Source organism: Mesocricetus auratus, unplaced genomic scaffold, assembly GCF_017639785.1.
Source record: "Mesocricetus auratus isolate SY011 unplaced genomic scaffold, BCM_Maur_2.0 Super-Scaffold_100691, whole genome shotgun sequence".
NCBI lineage: Eukaryota > Metazoa > Chordata > Mammalia > Rodentia > Cricetidae > Mesocricetus > Mesocricetus auratus.
This window is the reverse complement of record NW_024429267.1, coordinates 57,180,965-57,202,457: the sequence shown is the minus strand read 5'-3', so window position 1 is coordinate 57,202,457 and position 21,493 is coordinate 57,180,965. Positions and strand designations below refer to the sequence as shown.

At 46.9% G+C, this 21,493-nt stretch overlaps 1 protein-coding gene across 7 annotated transcripts in view; it reads right to left on the bottom strand.

Annotated features, from left to right (window-relative positions):
• Window positions 1–21,493, bottom strand: part of LOC101823936 (myosin VIIA and Rab interacting protein) — a 184,773-nt gene that overhangs the window by 62,832 nt on the left and 100,448 nt on the right. The window contains exon 1 of one of the 7 annotated variants that reach the window (XM_040739620.1): window positions 15,526–15,734. The exons of the other annotated variants lie outside the window; for them this stretch is intronic. The gene's annotated coding sequence lies outside the window, so the exon portion shown is untranslated. Of the gene's footprint in view, window positions 1–15,525; window positions 15,735–21,493 lie in introns of those variants that run through there. 7 annotated transcript variants of the gene reach the window in all.

Here is a 21,493-nt window from a genome sequence, read left to right as displayed (position 1 = left end):
CTTTGAGGTTTGCTGAGCTAGAAGATAGATTGACAGGTCCTGAAGAGCCCGGAAGATATTGCACCCTTCCCTCATGAGGGTCTGCTGACCGGTTTGTGACTAGGAGCTTCTAGTCCCTGCCTCCCAGTAAGGCCTGCATGCAAGTTCCTGTCTTCTGTCTATCCTTATTGTCTAAATGCTAATTCCTGTTATTGGCCCATCCTTTGCCTGAGGGCCCTGGGAAGGCTTCTGACCTTGGTGATTTTCCACCATGCCTGCTATTAGTATATAATGCTCTGCTCTTGTTAAAATAAACGCCATTCTCCTTGCAAGAATGAGCTGCTGTCTTTGTCTTCATTTACATCCTTAGCCCTTTGCCCGGATTTGAGAAGTGTTGTAGCCCTGTAACTGAACAGCTCGCCACAGGAAGACAAGAACACGGCTGATTTAGAGGGAAATATCTGTGGGAAACCAGCAGTCTGTCATTTGGGTGTTTCTGTCACTCCTGTGTTTGCAGAGGAAGATTGTCCCCGACAGCCAGAGGCTCTGAAACGCCACGGCAGAGTGTTCGTTTTTTGCAAAGTTCAGAGATGAGCAGACTCTGGGTGGCAAAGGACAGCTTGCATGCTGGGACTCCTGACAGTGTCACTGAGAATGTGCAGGTGTGAGTAGCTAGGAGGCTTGATGCGTCGTGCTCGGTTGACAGGTGACAACTGCCATTAAAGTGAAGCGGTTTGCTAAGCCAATAAGCATCAAGAAGGAAGGAAAATCAGGGCTAGAGGCAAAGACACCCGTGACTGCCACGGCCTTTCCTCGACTCCTCGACGAGCTGCTGTTTCTCACCATCAGCACCACACTGCTATATCCAAAGCTCAACAGAAACAAACTCTTCTAGTCACTGTGACAATATTCCTGAAAACGCAGCTTCAGGAAGGCTACGGCAGGGAAGGCGTGGCCACAGGCCCATCAGGCGGCTGGACACGCTGCATCCACAGTCAGGAAGCAGAGGTGGATGGATGTAGGAGCTCAATTCACTCGCTCTTCTTTCCTCGGTCCAGGGCCCCAGCCCATGGAATGGTACCACCCACAGTTAGGAGTTAGGATGGACCTTCCCGCCTCAACCCGATCCAAAACCTTCCTCACAGACATGCTCAGGATTCTAGAGTCCTGTGATGGCGACAGTCAGTATTCGCCATCGCTGGAAGATGGGGGAGAAACCAAGGCTGAAGGTGAGGCAGCTGGTGAATGGAAGCCTGAGCTGTGAGAGCTGCCACGTCTGGCCTCCAGTCCCCAGGTCTCCATGGGAGCCTGAGCTGTGAGAGCTCCGGTCTCCGGGTCTCCATGGGAGCCTGAGCTGTGAGAGCTCCGGTCCCCGGGTCTCCATGGGAGCCTGAGCTGTGAGAGCTCCGGTCCCCGGGTCTCCATGGGAGCCTGAGCTGTGAGAGCTCCAGTCCCCGGGTCTCCACGAGCCACACACGCAATGGGCAAATGCACTCTGCACTTCTGAGTGTTAGACAAGCGTCTAAGCAGTTTGAGATTAACCTTTCAGTTGACAACAGCCCTGTGGGAAGGTCTTCATCTGCCTTGTTTCCCAGAGGACACGCTAGGCATTAGGATACTAGTGGGCAGCAGAACCAGGCTGTGGGCCCCAGAGCCTGTGCCATCGGCCCTGCACTTTGTATAAGATGCACTTTGTATAAGTCAGCTCTTCATACAAGGAACTGGAAAGGGAAGAGCAGTTAGCCAGGCAGAGAGAGACTGGTGGCTTGTCCGCAGCCAATGAGGAAACAACGGAACACCTGCCGATGGGTGCTGGCCAGTGAGCCGTCACCCTGTGACGGTACAGGCCCTTGCTGCCAAGCCTGACCCCTGAGTTTGATCTCCAGAACCCATATGCTAGAGGGAGAGAGAAGCCTCCCACATATCCTCTGACCACACAAGAGTGCCATGGCAGGAGTGTGGGGACTCATACGCACCCCAAATGCACCCCAAATGCACCCCGAAATGTGATGTAACTTTTCAAAGCAACAAATGCACCCAGACATATGGAGGGACTTCCTGGGACTCCTGGTGTGGTCCCCTGGACCCCAGAACTTCAGTCAGTGATATCCTCGGGAAAGGCCACTTCTCAGGGACTCTCTGCTATGACGCAGTGGGACAGACACTGGTGCTGCAAAGCCCTCATGCCCCCAAGGAGATGGCCAAAACCCCAAATCCAAAGCAACGCGGCAGAACAGAGAACACAGAATGGCACCCACCCGTTCCCCGCAGCCAACCACCTCTGACAAAGGCACCAGAAACATACGCCAGAGAAAGGACCATGTTGGGCATCCGTGCACGCAAGACTGGTATGAAGCCCTCGCCTCCCAGCCTGTGAAACACGTCACACACCTAAGGGAATAACCTGGGACGATGAATCCACTAAAAAGCAGAGGAGCCGCTTCAAGACACTGTGATGAATTATTTCTTTTTTAAAAAAAATAAAATCTCCAAACATGCACACACACAATAAAGGCAAAAATATGTCCATGGAATCAAACTAAGACACTTCCGAACACAAACGCGACAACTGACAAAGAGAGACTTGCTGGGGGGGAGGGGCCAGAAACTGCTCACCAGATGAGCCTTTAAGACCCAGAGTATATGGAAACTAATAAATAAATAAATAAAACTTGGGGGGCAAAAGCCGGCAAAATATTTGATTTGTCGGAAGCTTTTCTAGAAACGCCTGACAAATATAAGAGAAAGCACCCAACTGAACCCTTATGGGCAAAGGAATGCAAATCAAAATCATGGATAGGAACCCTTTTACCCAAGTTATAATGGCTGGAATAAAAAAGCTGTCCCGGGGAGCTGGCTCAGTAGATAGAGACGCTTGCTGTCTGGTGCTTGTTTGGAGACGCTAATCTCCAAAACCCACAAGGTGGGAAGAGAGGACCACCTCCACCAAATTGTTCTCTGACCTCCCCAGAGAACATGCATCCACCCACCCACAATAATAATTAACCTAATTAAGTGAAAAGATTTTAAAAAATGCTGAGGAGAATGCAGAGAAAGGGGGTCCTCGTAGACTCGCGACAAGCATGTAAATTAGCGCGGGTGCTGCAGGGCAGAGTTGGAAGTCCCTCAAAATCTAAACTAGAACCACCACGTGGAGCAGAGGCCCCACGATGTTATGCTAAAGGGATACAGTCAGCGAATCAAAAGACGCCTGCTTGCCCATGTTTACTGCGGCACAATCCATTTGATTTGGAATCAGATGAGGCGTCGATGGATGGATGGACGGATGGAGAAAATCAAGAATTTGCATAAAATCAAATACTATTCAGCCATAAAGATGGAAGCCTGCCATTTGTACCCACGTCAAGCAAACCGGAGGGTGTGACACTGAGTGACACGAGCTGGACACGGAAAGACAAACACTGCAGGTTTCCTTTTGTGTGGAAATGAAACTTGATTTCACAGGTGAAGAGAGAACAGAGGTGACAGGAGGTTAGGAGGGGCGGGGGAGCAGACAGAGCTTGCATAGCAGGTCCAATTACATAGGAGAAGTAAGATCTAACTTCCCGTGGCACGGTCAGGTGGCTGTGTGTCACAGCAATTTATTACGTATTTTATAAAGAACCAGAGAGTCCCAATACAAGGACGAGGTAAACATTTAAGGAGACAACAATGCTGAGGACCCTAGTGTGACCATTGCACTCTGCATATTAAATCAGCAGCCTGTGTTCTACACATAAATGTATCATCACGTCAATTAAAATTCTTAATAAAAAAAAAAAAATTCTTAATAAAAAAGAGAAAGGGAGGAGCGTCTGAGACTGATCCGTGCAATCCGCATGGTGGAAGGACAGAACCAACCCCTGAAAGCTGTTCTCTCACCTCTACATGTGCACCGTGGCGCGGGGGTGCCTGCATACATGCCTGCATGCATATATGCGTGCAGGTGCACAAATAGTAATAATAATTCTTAAAAATGAACAAGAGGCAAAAATCAGAATAATCTTATAATAATTTATAAGAAATGTGCAAGAGCTGAAGAAATGACTCTGTGTTATCTGCTGGCACAGATGTTACAGAGAACCAGGGGTGGATTCCCAGCCCCTGTGTTAGCTGCTCACAACCACCAGTGATGCCAGCTCCAGGCGATCTGGTGCCCTCTTCTGGCCTCAGTAGCATATGCACTCATGTGCACCCACCCCTGTGAGCATTTCCACGGATCTGATGGGATGGACAGGGATGGATTATGGCACTCGGGAGCCAAAGAGTACTGAATGTCACAGCTTGGATGGAAAGGTATTCTGGCACTCAGTAGGCAAGGAATACCACATGTTACAGTAAGCACAGCAGCTTACAGCCTTGCTCCAGGGAGAGGCTTCCCTAGCTTATCAGCTCTGCTTCTGCAGGAGAGGGCTTCCCTGGTGAAGTTGTTACAGTTTAGCTCCATCCTCCACCCCCAGTGTAACTTCAGTTCTCCAAGGGAAGGTTTACCCCAGCAAAAAGTGTTATAGTCCTGCTCTGCTCTGCTCTACCAAGGGTCGTCTCTGCTCTGGCGAAAGGAGGTCTCACCCAAACCTCATCCAAGAGATTTATTGGGAGGGAAGGATCCAGGAGAGTGGCTGTCTCGGCCAGGGTGGCAGAGGGCAGCCAGGCAGCACGAACAGCCACAAGCTGAACAGACGCAGGGTCTATATAGGGCTTCTTAGGGGGCAGAGTTTTTCTAGGATGGGGATTGGTCAGATTTCAATCCCTGAGTTTAGGATGGCTAGATATCCTGGTCAGGGATTGGTTAGTTTTCTGCACAGTGTTAGGGTCAAATTTGGCTCTGGTTTCAGGGACAAAATGTGTTTCCTTTACTGGTCCTTTTTAGTCTTTTGGCTCTAAATTTAGGACCAGGGTGCATTTCTTTCACTGGCTCTGATTCCAGGGTCAAAGTGTGTTCCGTTGGCTCTGCTCAGGGTGTGTTTCTTTGGCTGGATCCCTTTTCCTACAACACCGACCCCACAATACACATAATTTAAAAATATCTTTAAAAAAACACAGAAAGTCCATGTTTTTGCTATTGCTGTAGAATTTTGGCAAGACTCTCAGTCTTAGAAACTTCCAGAAACCCACTGAGTTTGTGTGTGACAGAAAGAGGAGCTTTGTAGGAGTCTAGGGTCCTGCATTATTAGGGTGCAAGCTAAGACACAGCATCACCCATGAAAACTCTGTTTCAAGACTAGAATGGATGTGCATACGCCTAGGACCTTTCTTTTTATGACTTACCTGAGTGTTATCATCCTCTCTGACCCGGGTATTATCTCCCGGCTTGGGCACGGCAGGGCACCCTCTCTGCCCTGGCTGTTCTTAGGCTTGAGACCACTGCCGCAGCCTTCATCATCTTCATCAGTGGGGTTAGCCTGCATGACTCCTGGCTCTCCCCTCAAGATGACTCACTCCGCCCTGTGTGACTCAGTGATTTTGATTTAATTAGACCCAGCAGCTGTCAAGCCTTTTAATCTCCCTGGTTTTGGGAGGAGGGTAACAATTGTCCAAGCGCAGCTTCCCCTCTACCCCCTGGCTTATGTGGTGGACCAACTCTTACTTTCCACTTGCCAGAAGGAACCTGAAGCAATGGACGTAGTCATGTGGATCTGGAAATCTGCTGCCCTTGGTTTAGCTGCTGCGGTTTGCAGTTCATCGTGTAGGATCCTCAGAGGTCGCTGGCAAAACCAGCCAGCACACACACTCTCCTTCCCTCATGTGGCCTCGACAACATGCCTTTATCTTCAGAATACATCCCCATCTCATCTCCAGGGACACCAGTGGGTGGCATTGGCAAGGACTCTTGAGACGCTGATGTGTGCCTGGCTTGTTCTGAGAGAATCTCCAGATTTGTATTGAAAGTGAACTTCCTTCATTCATCCAAACCCGACTAACAACAGCAGCAAACCAAGGAACGAGGCGTTCCTATTGAAAAGGAAGCCCTGGCCGGCTGCTGGGAGAAGCTGGCTTGCTGACTGCTCTTCCTCGACAATTCTCTCACCGCACTGCTGTGCAAACAAGAGAGCAGGGGCTGCCCCAGCTAACAAGCAGTGACAGCATCACGAAGACTTCAATGTGCATTCATAGTGAAATGCTTATGTTGGGGTGTTGGGGCGGCAGTGAGTTACTGGGGGCCATTTACCGATTGCCTGTCACCTGCTTGCCAGCGAGTAAGTTCCTTTCAGTCCAAATGAATTGTTTTGTGAAAACAAGGGCTGATGGGGGACGTCCTTCTGTGCATGTGTTGTCCTACTGGTTGATAAATAAAGTGCTATTGGCCAATAGAGAAGCAAGACAGGCGGAACTCTCGGAGTTGAGGAGGATTCTGGGAAATGTAGTCAAGAGTAGAGAGTCACCAGCCGGGCAGTGGTGGCGCACGCCTTTAATCCCAGCACTCGGGAGGCAGAAGCAGGCGGATCTCTGTGAGTTCGAGGCCGGGATGGACCGACAGCCTCCAAAACAATACAGAGAAACCCTGTCTCGTAAAAACCAAAAAAAAAAAAAAAAAAAAAAAAAAAAAGAGTAGAGAGTCGCCATATGATCCCAGGAAGAAAGGACACATGAGGTTGTGTCCTCCGTAAGATAAGACCTTATAAAAGATACATATTAGCAATTATGAGTTAATAATTAAGTCAGAGCTATCCATTAAGAAACCATAGCAAATGGCCAGCAGCTTTATAGTTAACTGTTGTTATCTGGGGGCTAAAGTTGCGACAGGAGCCAGGTGGGAATCCTGCAACAAAGGGCTACCACTGGCCACTGGGGGAGAGCCCAGCCCTCTTTTTGTCTGGTAATTTTAATAAATAAATAAGGTGTGTGTGTGGGGGGTCATTAAACCTGAGCTCACCATTCAGTTGGATTGCTGGCCAGCAAGACTTGGGGATCTGCCTGTTTCTACCTCCCCAGGGCTGGGTTTATAGGTCAGGCACTGCACCCAGATTTTTATGTGGGTGCTTGGGAATTCAAACTCAAGCCTCTGTGCTTTTATGGCGTGTGCTTTGTCAACTGAGCCATCTTTCCAACTCCCCCCAAAGAAATGCATAAGTCATGGGATTTAATATTTAAGTCTCCACTCACCTCTGGCTACCATCCCCCCTCACTCTCCGTCTGAGGGTAGGTGTGGCGGTTTGAGTGAGAACTGCCCCCCACAGGCTCATCTATGTGAATGCAGGTCCTCAGTTGGTGGAACTGTTTGGGAAGGATCATGAGACGTGTTGTGGAATAATCTTTTTGTACACTGTGAAAATTTTCGCTTGGATTGTTTAACAAATAGCTGAATGGTCAACAGCTAGGCAGGATTTTTCACGCTGGGGAGAAGGGCAGAGACTCGGAGAGTCGCCAGCCAGAGATGGAGGAGGCAGGAAAACAGCAGGGGCCACACAGAGTAAAGGGAATAAAGCTACAAGGCAGAAAGTCAGTTAACCGAAAGGGGTTAATTTAAGTTATAAGAGCTAGTTAGAAACAAGATTAAGTTATTGGCCAAGCTTTCATAATTAATTAAAAATCTTTATGCCTTTTTTTTGTGAGCTGGTGGCTCAAAAAAAATCTTCCTACAAACGGTGATCAACATCTGGCCAGGTATATCCATAGAAGATCTGGATAATATTTTTTAAAAGGTTCTAATTACAAAAGAATGGAGCCAAACATGGCTTCCTAGTCTCATGTCTGCCGTGCAGCACACGGTACAGACACATCTCTCAGCAACTGCCTGTGTGCTGGAGATACCGGTGCACCACGAACTAAGCAGCATGGCAGGATTAAGGTTTTGCTCATGCAGACAGAAAAGGTCACAGATACATAGTAAAGCAAATTCAGATGAAAAACCCCTGTAAACAGGTTACAGTGTGTTTAACAATGCACATAGGCATAAGGAAAAAAACTGGGTATAGACAATCAGAAAAAAATAACTATTTTAAAAATAATAAAGTCAGACTCTAGATATCCCCTATGTGGAAGGATTTGGCAATAGGGTGGGAGGGTGGGGGGGAAGGGGCGTGCGGGAGGAGGGGAGGGAGAGGGAACTGGGATTGACATGTAAAACAAGCTATTTAAAATTAAAATAAAAATGATAAAAATAAATAATAAAGTCTTCAAATAGAGAGTAAGGCAATAAAAATAATCTACATAAGGATGGAAATACACAGCACATCTGGATCCTATGTGGTGTTTTGTTAACTCTGAATTTTTAAAATGCTAATGTCTGATGTTCTTACATTACTCTGTGGGTTGTGTCTCTTCCATATCCTTTACTGTTGAGATACATTGGATTATGGAAACTGCTGAATTAAACCAACCTATATATTCTTAAAATGTCTAAATTCAAAACGTTAAGTCAGAAAATGTGTTGCACTGGGAGAGAGGCTATGCTATTGCTTCCACAGGAAACAAAAGGCTGTGGATTCCTTCCAGATTAACAGAGATCAGATTTGACTGGGGGAGACCTCCCGAGCATCTTGGCTACAGACATGGGAGGGGAAGCCAAAAGAGACTACAGGACAGGTGACGTGTAAGCTGATCCCTCTACATGGGAACAGCTCTGAGACTGGACGAGACATGACAAATCTTGTTAACTACAGAGTTCTGATGACTTATTATTACATGCCATCTCTGAGACTGGACAAGACATGACAAATCTTGTTGACTACAGAGTCCTCATGACTTATTATTACATGCCATCCTTTCATATGGCATGGACAGAAATTTATATTAGTTTGATTATATAGTCTGAACAGACTTATAAAGTTGAAGGATGCTTTTTGCCTGCTCAAACATAAAACAAAAAATCATCTTTAACTGACTTGTGCACACTGCTCATTCCATTCTTGTGTTGATGCAGATACGCATGTTACCTTTGACACGTATGTGTTCTTGGCGCAAGGGGACCGGGTGATCCAGCATCTCAGAGCCTCTGTTGCAATGTCCTCAGAGTTCTGCCTTCAGAACAGCTTCAAGGCTGCTGGATGAGATGGTCCAGCCTCACAGACTGGACTTCGGATAAGCCTTGCATTTTCCCATTGCACAGAGACTGGACAACAAATAACACACCCAACTCTCCCAGGACTTGACCATTATCCCAGTTTCCCCAGGGTATTCTAAAGATGCCCCCTAGAAAACAGGACACAGTCTAGAGAACATGACACTCACATTCCCAAGAGGTGGGGTAGATGGCTTTTGGTCATTTGATAGGTTACAGATGTTTGTCATTGTTGAGGGGGGCTGGTTGTAGGTTGTTATTGGTCATGGTCAGGGAAAAAAGCTAAACAAAAGAGTTAGATTCAATGATCTCTTTCTAAAGAAAAGGAGAGGGACACAGTATGAAAATGATGACATAAGAGGGTGGATTGTCTCATGCATGAGTTGGTTCTTTGGAAACTGTTCCCTATGGTGAGATACCTTGTCCAGCCATGATGCATTGGGGGGAAGGGGCTTGGCTCTGCCTCAACTTGGTACGCCATGCTTTGCTGATTCCCATGGGAGGCCTCACCCCATCTGAATGGATATGGAGGAAGAGTGAATGGGGTTGTGTAGAAGGCAGGTGGGTGAAAGGGACGTGAGGAGAGGAGGGTGGGGAAACTGTGGTTGGTATGTAAAATAAATAAAAAATGATGAATACAAAAGGTAGATTGTTGAGTCTACTTTTAAACAACCACTAGTCTCAAATATTTTATATCGGTATGGATTTTCATATATTGATATAAATTTAAGGTTATTTTTGTTATGCTGTACAGGTGTTTGTATTCTTGTTTAAGGTATTGCACCTATGCAGCTCACTTAAAAGGTTATGTAAAGTTTTAGTCTTTGAAAGCTATCTAGGATAATAAACACAGGTTAGTAGTCATCTATAACTATCAAACTAATAGTTGTCGCGTATAGATTTCCCCGCCAGCTGCTTTGGTTTTACCCCCACCATTTGCCTGGGCCCTGCTGTGCTGTCTGAACCCCCAAATAACACACAGGACACTATATTAATTATGAAGCTGTTGGCCGTTTGCTTGTTTTTTTCCTGGCTATCTCTGACTTAACCCATAATTGTTAATCTAAGTATTTCTCTTACCGGAGCAAAGGATCCGGACCTCTTACTCTGGCAGTCTACATGGTGTCTCACCCTGCCTCTCTTTCCCAGAATCCCAAGGAGAGGGAATCCCCTTGGGATTCTGGGATAGTCCCACCTGTCTTGCTTCCCTATTGGTCAACAGTGCTTTATTCAACAACCAATAAGAGACAGATTTACAGAATGACATCCCCCATCATCTCCTCTTTTCTATCTTAATAAAAATAAAGGTTTTAACTTTAACATAGTCAAATTATATATAACAGAACAGTTATCAAGTAAGAACTAGTTACACTATTTAGTCCATTAACATTTAGTAAGATTTAAAGAAAATATCATCTATCCTATCTTTATGAGTCTAAAGTCTTAGATGTAACTTATCTTTTATCATAACTAAGGAAAACTATTACTATAACTATCTATCTTCAACTCCATCAAAGACCACAGAAGGTTAATACATAAACACTAGAATTGACAGAGACACCTCACTACCTGGACAGTCACCCGAAGTTCCTCTGTAACGTTGAGGCATCCAGTGCCCAACTGCTACGGAGATTTCAGTGGAAGGTTTTGCCACAAGGAATGTTAAACAGCCTGACTTTGTGTCAGTATTTTGTGCATAAACCTCTGGAAATAATTCATAAACAATTTCCACAATCGTTAATATATCATTATATGGACCACATTTTACTGATTCAAATAAAGGTACTTTGGAAAAGATGTTTGAAGCAGTAAAAGAAACTTTGCCTTGCTGGGGATTACAGAAAAAATACAAAGAGGAAATTCTATTAATTATTTTGGTTATAAAATAGACTCTCAGAAAATGAGACCGCAGAAAGTACAGATCAGAAGAGATCGTTACCAGACTCTTAATGATCTTCAAAAACTATTAGGAGAAATCTCTCAACTACAGACAATTATCAGAGTATGAGGGCATGATTTAAAACACCTGAAAGACAAAGCTCTAAATAGCCCACGAGTACTATCAGCTGAGGCTGAAAAGGAATTAGAATGGGTAGAAAAGAGAATATTAGAAGCACATGTGGACTGTGTGGAGCCCAAACTGGACTGCATTCTGGTTATTTTACCATCTAGAGAATACCCATCAGGAATTTTAATGCAGAGGGAAGACATCATACTAGAATGAGTATTTCTGCCACATAAACAAAATAAAAAATGAAAATGTATATAGAAAAGATCTTGGATTTGATATTAAAAAGTAAGTTAAGGCTTCATCAACTGACTGGAAGAGACCCAGCAGAAATTATTGTACCTTTAACTAATGAGGACATTTCCTCCTTATAGAAGGATAATGAGTATTGGTAAATAGCTTGCAGTAACTTTTTGGGAACTATTAATAACAACTATCCCAAAACAGAGAGAATCAAATTCATAAAGAAAACAATTTGGATTCTTCCACATATCATGAGAAAAACATCTATCTCTGGAGTTCTTACCTTCTACATGGATGCAAACAAATCAGGCAAGGCAGGGTATAAATCAGGAAATATAAGTAAAGTAGTTCAAAGCCCTTACAACTCTGTACAAAAGGCAGAGTTGTATGCCATTCTAATGGTACTTAAAGTCTTTACAGAGCCTCTCAATATAGTCACGGATTCTCAGTATGCAGAGAGAGTTGTCTTGCACATTGAGACTGCAGAATTTGTTTCTGATGGCACAGAATTAACCTCATTGTTTTTACAATTACAGGAAAACATCAGAAACAGGATTCATCCTATATATATATAACACACATCAGATCCCATATAGGTCTGCCAGGTTCTCTGACTCAAGGCAATGATGAGATTGATCGTTTATTAATAGAAGTGTGTTGGAAGCTTCAGAATTTCATAAGAAACACCATGTTAACAGCAAAGGTTTAAAGAAGGACTTGTCTATCACCTGGCAACAAGCCAAGGAAATAGTAAGAAATCACCCCACTTGCTATTCTACGACCAAACTCCATTACTAGTAGGTTGTAATCCCAATGGTATTCACAGGAATGCACTTTGGCAGATGGATGTTCTTCACTTTCCAGAATTTGGCAGTTTGAAATATGTATACCATACCACAGACACGTTCTCAGTCTTCCAATGGGCTACTGCCCTCAGCTCTGAAAAAGCTGATTCTGTTATTACACACATCTTAGAGGTGATGGCTGTTATGGTATACCTGCACAAATAAAAACTGACAATACTCCAGCATGTGTCTCCAGTAAATTGGAACAGTTTTTCAAATATTATAAGACATGTAACTGGTATACCTTACAATCTCACTCCTGACACATTATGTATAGTTTTCCCTACCAGCTGCTTTGGCTCCCCCCACCCCGCCATTCACCTGGGCCCTGCCGCGCTGTCTGAACCCCCAAATAACACACAGGACACTATAGTAATTATGAAGCTGTTGCCCGTTTGCTTGGATTCTTACTGGCTATCTCTGACTTAAGTATTTAACCCATAATTGTTAATCTAAGTATTTCTCTTACCAGAGAAAAGGGTCTGGAACTCTTACTCTGGCAGTCTACATGGTGTCTGACTCTGCCTCTCTTTCCCAGAATCCTTCTTGACTCCTAGTCCCACCTATCTTGCTTACCTATTGGCCAACAGTGCTTTATTTAACAACCAATAAGAGACAGATTTACAGAATGACATCTCCCATCAAATAGTCATGTTAGGTATGTTTTCAGGCTCATACAGAGATACAGTTTAAACAGATAGAGGGTCTTCAAACACTTCAGAGACCTACAGAATATGGCATTTAGATGCCACTGTCTATCAAGGCTTTTCTTGACAGACAGTGTCTTTTTCTGGCAGCACCAATTTACTTCATAAAAGGGTGATGGGCATCGAAGAACCTCCACATGGAGTTTGCTTGCTTTATGGAAAAACCTAGCCATTTGGGCAAGAAACTGCCCTTGCCTGGACTACTGACAGTGTGCTGTTCAAACTGGACCAGCAGGACACAAAGAAAACCAGCTGCCAAACTTTGCCAAGACAAGGTAGGACAGTCTTCCTGCTTCACAGGAAAGTCTGTCAGACATTCTAGACCTAGAGCCAAGGATGGAGGCCCCAACACTGCAGAGGAGCCTTGGGTGACTGCCAAGGTAGCCAGCTGTGTCTGTCATTTCTCCTAGTTTTTGATGTTGCTGACGCCGCACTTTCTGTTTACTCAGGTAATATTATATCCTTCTGGGGTCTTTGACGGAGTAGAAGACTAGACACTTATAGCTACAGTTTTCCTTAGTTATGGTAGGAGGAAAAGTAGGCACAGGGCTTTGGACTTATCAAGACAGAACAAATAATGGAGTATTTTCTCCAATTATGCCAAGTTAAAAATGGACTGGAGATTACAGATGCAATTCTTTCCTGATAATTGTCCCTATTGTTTACAGTTTTATTATGTTAAAGTTAAAACCTTTCCTTTTTATTTAGACAAATAGGGAGCAGTATTGTGGAATAATATTTTTGTACACTGTGAACATGCACCACTTGGATTGGTTTAATAAAAAGCTGAATGGCCAATAGCTAGGCAGGATTTTCAGGGCAGAGAGGATGGTGGGAAGAAGAAGGGCGGAGTCACCAGACAGAGATGGAGGAGGCAGGAAAGCAGCAGGGGCCACACAGAGTAAAGGGAATAAATCCACGAGGCACAAAGCCAATTAACAGAAAGGGGTTAATTTAAGCTATAAGAAAGAGCTAGTTAGAAACAAGCCTAAGCTATCGGCCAAGCTTTCAGAATCAATTATAAGTCTCTGTGTTAGGTTTTTTTTTTGTAAGCTGGTGCCTCCTGTTTCCCCCAAATCCACCCACAAGGTGTGGTCCTGTTGGAGGAAATGTGTCACTGGTGGTTGGGCTTTGTGGTTCAAAAGCTTACAATTTCCTCTCCATCGCTCTGCTTTTACCTTTCAGGTGGGATGTCAGGTCACAGAGACTGCTCAACGCCATGCCTGCCTGCCTGATGCCATTAACGCCATGCCTGCCTGCCTGATGCCATTCTTCCCACCTCATGACCGTGGACAAACCCTCTGAAACTGGATGAATTCTTCCTTTCACAAGCTGCCTTGGTCATGGTGTCCTCACAGCAATGGGACAGTGACTAAGACAGTGAGCAATGTGACAATACTCCTTTACATGCACACGAGACACTTGCTCTGCAGAATGACCACTCTGTGTTGAGGCTCTCACAGAAGAGCCCACCCTAGACACCACAGCAAGCTTCTTGCTTCTTAGTGGACGCTCATCAATATGTCATTTGACGGCCATTCCATAACTTACTTAACCTGTGCTCTTTACTGGTTAGTATTCTAGACTGTTCTAATTTGCTATTACATCAATGCTTCAAGAACGGCCTTTCGCCTGATCCGTTGGATATAAGTGAATGTATCTACAGGATAAATTCCTAGGCACAGACCCACAGCCCTGAAAGGTCTGCCTACCATTTTGCAGGTGATGGGAAATTTCATTTCCTGTGTGTTATATCCCCACTTACGGCCTTGCCAGCATCTACACTGCAAATGTATAAAACCTTTGAACTTCAGCCCAGCACTGCCATTCTGCATTTTTCATAAGGGAGGTCAAGGCCATGTAATCTGTGCTTGATGTCTTGCAAGGAACCCGAGTTTTGGTTCCCAGCACCCATACCAGGCAGCTCACAACCACCCTGTAACTCCAGCTCCAGGAGACCTGGTGGGAATATTTTTTTGGCTTCCACGGGTACCAAACATACATGTGATGCAAGTACATACATTCAGACAAATGTTTCTGTGCATAAATGAAAAATAAATGCATCTTGAAAAAGAGAACAAAATATATATGCATGGAGATGTTAAAAAGAAACTTGTTGCTTTGCACACTAATGAGGAGCATTGAAATTAAAATAAAATAGTAAGCAGAAAACCTGGGGATTTCACTCTTGGCTTTGGGTCCCGAGGAATTCCCACAGTCCCTGCTGGGCGAGGCATATAACATTCCAGTGTAGCTGATCACAAGCACAAAATGCCCTGGAACATACATGTCTTAGTAGTTGCTGTTTAAGAACATCCTTGTAGAGTTAGTTTGGATCAAGTCAACATCTTAGAACACACAAATGGCCCTCCTCCCCCAGGTGCAGCCTCAGAGGTGGAGCAACTGCACAGAAGGCAGCTAGCACGATATGCTCAAACCCCGTTTGCTTTATCAGCAGAAGCAAGGCACAGCACCCCGTTCGTCTCTGCAAAGCAGTCAACAAGAGAGGTGAAATTCCTGAATTCTCTGAAGTGGAGACAGTAGTTCAAAATGTCTTCACAGCTCACTTCTCAACCTACACACAGATACACAAAACATGACTGAAAACTCATGCAAGAGATGGGTCAAAAACGACCCATTCTGACTGAAAAGCACCCACAATAACCAACAGGCAGCCTCTGGTAAGGGATTACAGCGAATACTTGATCACGTTAAATTGCTAAATTTAATTGTGAAGGTTACCGGAACCAGCGATGCTCTTCCAGCCAAACTCTTGGACGGAGACAAAGCCCGAGGGTCTTGAGAAAGAATTTAAGTGGCAGGAGGCAGGTGACGGAGACCCCAGATCTGTCCTCTGTGTGCTCCTGGCTAGAAGGGCCCCGAGAAAGAAGGTGACCCGGGCATCCTTATAGAGAAGAGACGCGGGGCTCCGTGCAGAGAGTAATGCAGACTGGCACACAGCACTGCCGGTTTCTATTACTGGCTTCAGGAGGGAGGTGTTGCGGAGCTGCAAAATCCCAGACAAGCCAAGAAAAGCCCTTCAACACATGAGCAGTGGGGAGAGAGCCACCGAAGCTCACTTAAAGCCTCCGGGTTTGATAAAACTTTGTAGAGAAAATTCACATGGATTTTTAACATTTATTTTGTTTTTTTTTCCACCTTTCTCTCTTTGCGAATTCAAGTCACACAGGTCCCTGATGTGGTCCTATCATGTGCACAATCCCTAATGTGGTCCTATCATGTGCTTCCTCAGCCCCACCACAGAGTCAGCTTCGAACAGGCAGAAGAAGGTGGGTCTGGAAGAAAAGCTGTGGGGAGTTCCTTCTGTGTACACCCCCCAGGTAAAGAAACCTGGGTCCCCCAGGTTGGACCCAAACATACTCTAGTATATGCACAAACAAGGGACAGATCCAATCCCACCCCTTGCTATATCTGGGACCACAACAAATCACCTTGCTCGTGTGAACTTTGGCATCTTTGTGTCTAAAATGGTTATCAATCAGCCTTACCCCAATTTTCACAATTTTTATAACTTTATTTGTAGTTATTATATATTTATTTTTGTTTATGCATATGTGTGTTTGTGCACACTGACGTGCACGTCCACGTGTGGGTGCAGTGCCTACAAAGACCAGAAGAGGGCGTCAGATCCCCTGGACCTGGAGTTACAGGTGGATGTGGGCAGCTTGACATGGGTGCTGGGAACCACTGAGCAGGTCTCACACATCACACACACACAGGGAGGTTTGAAACGTCATAATTCTATGTGGACTGTATCGCATAAGGCAAAAAAGATTTGCAAAATATGAAGAGACCAGAGCAAGCGTTGCCTTAGAAATGGGCTCTCTCACACACGCTGAACATAAACACAAACCCTGAAAGGATAAACGTGGGTGCAAACTCACGGGCTGTGAACGACAGAAGCTCTTCCCATAAAACACGAGGCTGGTGTTTCTCTGCTCATGCAAACCTCAGAAAAGGCCACTGCTCAACGGAAACCCCGGGAACGAGCACAGGTCATTCAGCCCGTAAATCAGTCCTTCATGCTTTCCAGGGAGCAATGGTGCAGCATGGTTCCTAATCCTCTTGGGTTGAATCCCTCCAAGTCCCCGAATGTACTCACCTTGGAATCAGTGGAGGGATTCAAATGCCCTGCCGGTGTCCAGGTGGCGCCTACAGAGCAGGGTTCCACTGCGCTTCCAGGTGTCGCAGATGCTGCCCACAGAGACCGCTGTGTGTCTGGGGACTCCGTGGCTGCCCACAGAGACCGCTGTGTGTCTGGGGACTCCGTGGCTGCCCACAGAGACCGCTGTGTGTCTGGGGACTCCGTGGCTGCCCACAGAGACCGCTGTGTGTCTGGGGACTCCGTGGCTGCCCACAGAGACCGCTGTGTGTCTGGGGACTCCGTGGCTGCCCACAGAGACCGCTGTGTGTCTGGGGACTCCGTGGCTGCCCACAGAGACCGCTGTGTGTCTGGGGACTCCGTGGCTGCCCACAGAGACCGCTGTGTGTCTGGGGACCCCGTAGCTGCCCACAGAGACCGCTGTGTGTCTGGGGACTCTGTAGCTGCCCACAGAGACCGCTGTGTGTCTGGGGACTCTGTAGCTGCCCACAGAGACCGCTGTGTGTCTGGGGACTCCGTGGCTGCCCACAGAGACCGCTGTGTGTCTGGGGACTCCGTAGCTGCCCACAGAGACCGCTGTGTGTCTGGGGACTCTGTAGCTGCCCACAGAGACCGCTGTGTGTCTGGGGACTCCGTAGCTGCCCACAGAGACTGCTGTGTGTCTGGGGACTCCGTGGCTGCCCACAGAGACCGCTGTGTGTCTGGGGACTCCGTAGCTGCCCACAGAGACCGCTGTGTGTCTGGGGACTCTGTAGCTGCCCACAGAGACCGCTGTGTGTCTGGGGACTCTGTAGCTGCCCACAGAGACTGCTGTGTGTCTGGGGACTCCGTGGCTGCCCACAGAGACCGCTGTGTGTCTGGGGACTCCGTGGCTGCCCACAGAGACCGCTGTGTGTCTGGGGACTCCGTAGCTGCCCACAGAGACTGCTGTGTGTCTGGGGACTCCGTAGCTGCCCACAGAGACCGCTGTGTGTCTGGGGACTCCGTAGACTCCGTGGCTGCCCACAGAGACCGCTGTGTGTCTGGGGACTCCGTGGCTGCCCACAGAGACCGCTGTGGGTCTGGGGACTCTGCGGCCAGCCAGCGGCCTACTCACTTCAGGATGGATTTGTGTGTGTTGGCTTCCAAACACAGCCTCCAGAGGGGACTTGGTCACAGACATGCATGTAGGGGTGCACTGTGGGAGAGGTCATGCCTTGTTTTCCTTTAGCATCCTCTATGAGTCGTGACTTCGGACTTCAAGGAGAAAAATCGGCTCCACCTGCACGTAGTCAAAAACATCTCCCAGGGGAAGCTGCAAGTAGACAGTTTGGAGAGATGACTGCGTGTTTTCTCACCACTGGCCAGGGCTGAACCAACACCCGTTCTTTGTAACAGCTGCAGACTTTGAGATCTTTGATGATGCTGATGATGAGGATGATGGGCCTGTTCACGTGAGCATACATGCATGTGTGTGCACGCACATGTGTGTGTATGTGCACAGGTAAAAGGACAGCCTTGTGCAGCTGGTTCTCTCCTGTCTTATGTGGATCCAGAGATTGAACTCACGTCCTCAGGCTTGGTGGCAGGTGCTTTCTCCTGCTGAGTCATCTGGTCAGCTTTGCCAGCACTTTCTGAGCTCTGTAGAGAGTAAGATCTCAAAAGAAAACCGGAGCACAGAGCCGACAGGCTTGGGTAGAGATCCTAAGTCTCCTGCTTTGGAGTGGCAAGACTTGAACTACGCTCCCCTGCATCTTCCCCTTCTCCCCATCTGTAAAAGGGTGACGTACCCACTCACTTGGAACAGTACTGGGAGAATCAGCTCTCAATAATGTTAATGTAGGAAAGTCGTGTGTTCCCACCAACACCCTTTTTCTTCTTTGAGGGGTGGAGGGCTTCCTTTATAAAGTCAAAAGTTCAAGGTCTGGGCCCTAAAAAGGCGGGAGTCTCCATGGCAACAGATGAGTCTGTTTTTCCTGGATCCCTGGCAGGGCGATGGACACTAAAAACGAGCTGATGAGGAAGGTGAGGGGCGGGAGGCAGGGTGGATGGGTGTTTTGCTTCATCCAAACAGCAAAAGGAATTCGCCAAGCGGCAGGACTTCTGCCAGACTGCAGGTCAGAATGCCCAGATTTTTCCTTATAGCTGTTGCTTTAAAGAAAAAGCTCTTTTTTTCCCAAAATGTGGCTGCTTTGCCCAGTGTCGCATTCCTGCCTGTCTTTTATCTTTGCAGAATGGAGATGGAGGCTGGGGAGGCTGCATGGTGGAACCTCATGTCCCCAGATGCCCTCAGAGAAGCTCATGGGTGGCTGGTCTGGGCAGCCCTCTGTAAAGACAGATGGTGAAGGAATCCTGGACCGTGCCCGCCCACTTCCCATCCAGAGCTGTCAGAGAACTTCACAAATAATCTCATTTTCCTGACTTCCAGATGAAGGTTTTCAAAGGCATGGGCTCCAAGTCACTCAAGCATCTGCCTAGCTCCCGGTGACTCACAGTCAGAGTCGTAGGGACAGTCTGGAGCCCTCTGGGCACCACCTCTTTTCAGGGGAAGACTCAAAGTCTTCAAGCTCAAAATAAGAAAGGAGAAAACCCAACCTCAAATACACTGCTTTGCTTGATGCAATTTTTTTGAGTGTCTTGTTTTCCAGCATTCAGCAATAACATACACTGTACTTACTAAGGCATGCTTCAGAGACTCTCCCAACACAAAATGATGGAGAGAGGCGCTTGTGTGACATTCCTGGAGGTGCACACCTCGAGGGTGTGACTGTTCCCAAACTTCAAGTTGAAAGAGACTGACAGGCTCTCACATATTCACATGCACCTTGACCCAAAGATCCTGTCTGTAACTGGGAAGAAGGAAACAGGAACCTATAGATAATTACCTTGAGCAACACAAAGGCAATTCTCCACACACAATCTGTTGCCAAGGTCATTTTGCAGCAGCGACACCTGGCAGAGAGCCTCTTTCCTCGGCACTAATATAAAGGAACATCGTGATAATGAACATATTCCTGGAAAATATCAGAGAAACACTCCTGAAGACTCATGTCCTTGTTTTGTTTGTTTGTGGAGACTGTTGATTCCTTGAGCCACTGACAAGTCTAATGAACATCTATATTGTGGGGTTCACACATGTGGGTAACTCCAGCTGTAAGGCATCCGATGCACTCTTCTAGACATCATAGGCACTGAATTCACACATATATCCCTTTACCTTCCCACACATAACACACATGTAACTTAGAAAACCTTAAAGTGATTAAGTTCCTATGGAGATTTTTGCATAACCACGTCTGGAGGTCTCTGAGGGTAGCCCATCCTGGAGGCTGAAGAGAAAGCCCCTCTCTAGCTTATGGACACAGGGGACATGGCCCTGGAGATGCAGGGGTCCGAGCGTGGTTCCGTGAGAATGAGGCCAAGGCTCTGGATGCTGAGGAAATGGTGGTCCCTGGAACACTTCTCTAGGATAAATTGAGTCCTCTGTTAATTTTCTCACACCCTCTGTTGTGCAACCGTTTCCTTCAAGATGAAAACCTCACATCTTGTGTTAAAACCAAGATCTTTAACACACAGAAGTCCTGGGGAGGTAGAAGATCAGGATGTTTTGGGGGGCAGGGTGATACCTCCATCCCGCAGGGAAGCTGTTAAGGCAGGAAGCGAACAACTCAAAGTAGCTCCAGGAAGTCCCCGAAACTGATCAGATTCCCTAGGCCCCTCCCTCTCCAAGAGTAAACAGTAAAGACGCCAAGAGTCTCTGAGGATCCAAGCCCAGCCCCCTGGGAAAAGCAAAGAGAGCTGCCTGGAAGAGGCTCAGGCCAACTGAGTCACCTGTAAAGGGCACTCTCCAGTCTGCCAGTGTAAATGGAGTCCTTAATTGGTCTAGTTAATAAAGCCAGAGTCATATACAGAGGGAAACGCTGAGAGATCAGAGAGAAGGAGCAAGCCACGGCACACCTCACCTCCTTATTGTCTCAGCAGACGAGAGATCCATTTCCCGTTTCTCCCTGCTTATGTCCTGTTTCTGCCCAGCTACCTCACTTCCTGCCTGTCTGCACAGACCTCCAGACCTCTATGGTTAGCTCGTGGCACGCTCCATTCTCTGACCCTCAGACAGGCTTTGTTTGTATAAGCAAGGTGTCACCACATGCCAGCTGCCTGCAGGCCGTGTGCAGTGTGCTCCAGGGGACCAGCTTCTGTAAGCTGTCACCATCGTGGGGGTGGGCTCCGGGGACACAGCGGCCATCGAGCCATTTCTTCTCCTGTAACTGACGCGTCACGGATATTCCTGTAAGTCACCTCCAGCGTCCTCATGGCCTCACCCAGGTGGGCTTTGGTGGAGTCTGTACTTTTGGGGTGAGCAGATATTTGTTCCTGTCTTCCCAAAGACAGTGTCACACAGCACCCTCGTGCCTCCCGTTGTCAAGCACAGTCTCTTTACCCCTTTTGTACCCAGCAAGCACAGCCGTCAGCTCTTCCTTCCCTGCAGGTTCCTAAGTGCTCCGTAACAGTTTCTGAGTTACCTCAGGAGAGGATTCTTCATCCCTTCTAAGGTCTGAGAGCAGCTCACACAGCAGGCAGGCCTGCCGGGCATCCTAATGGCAGTAA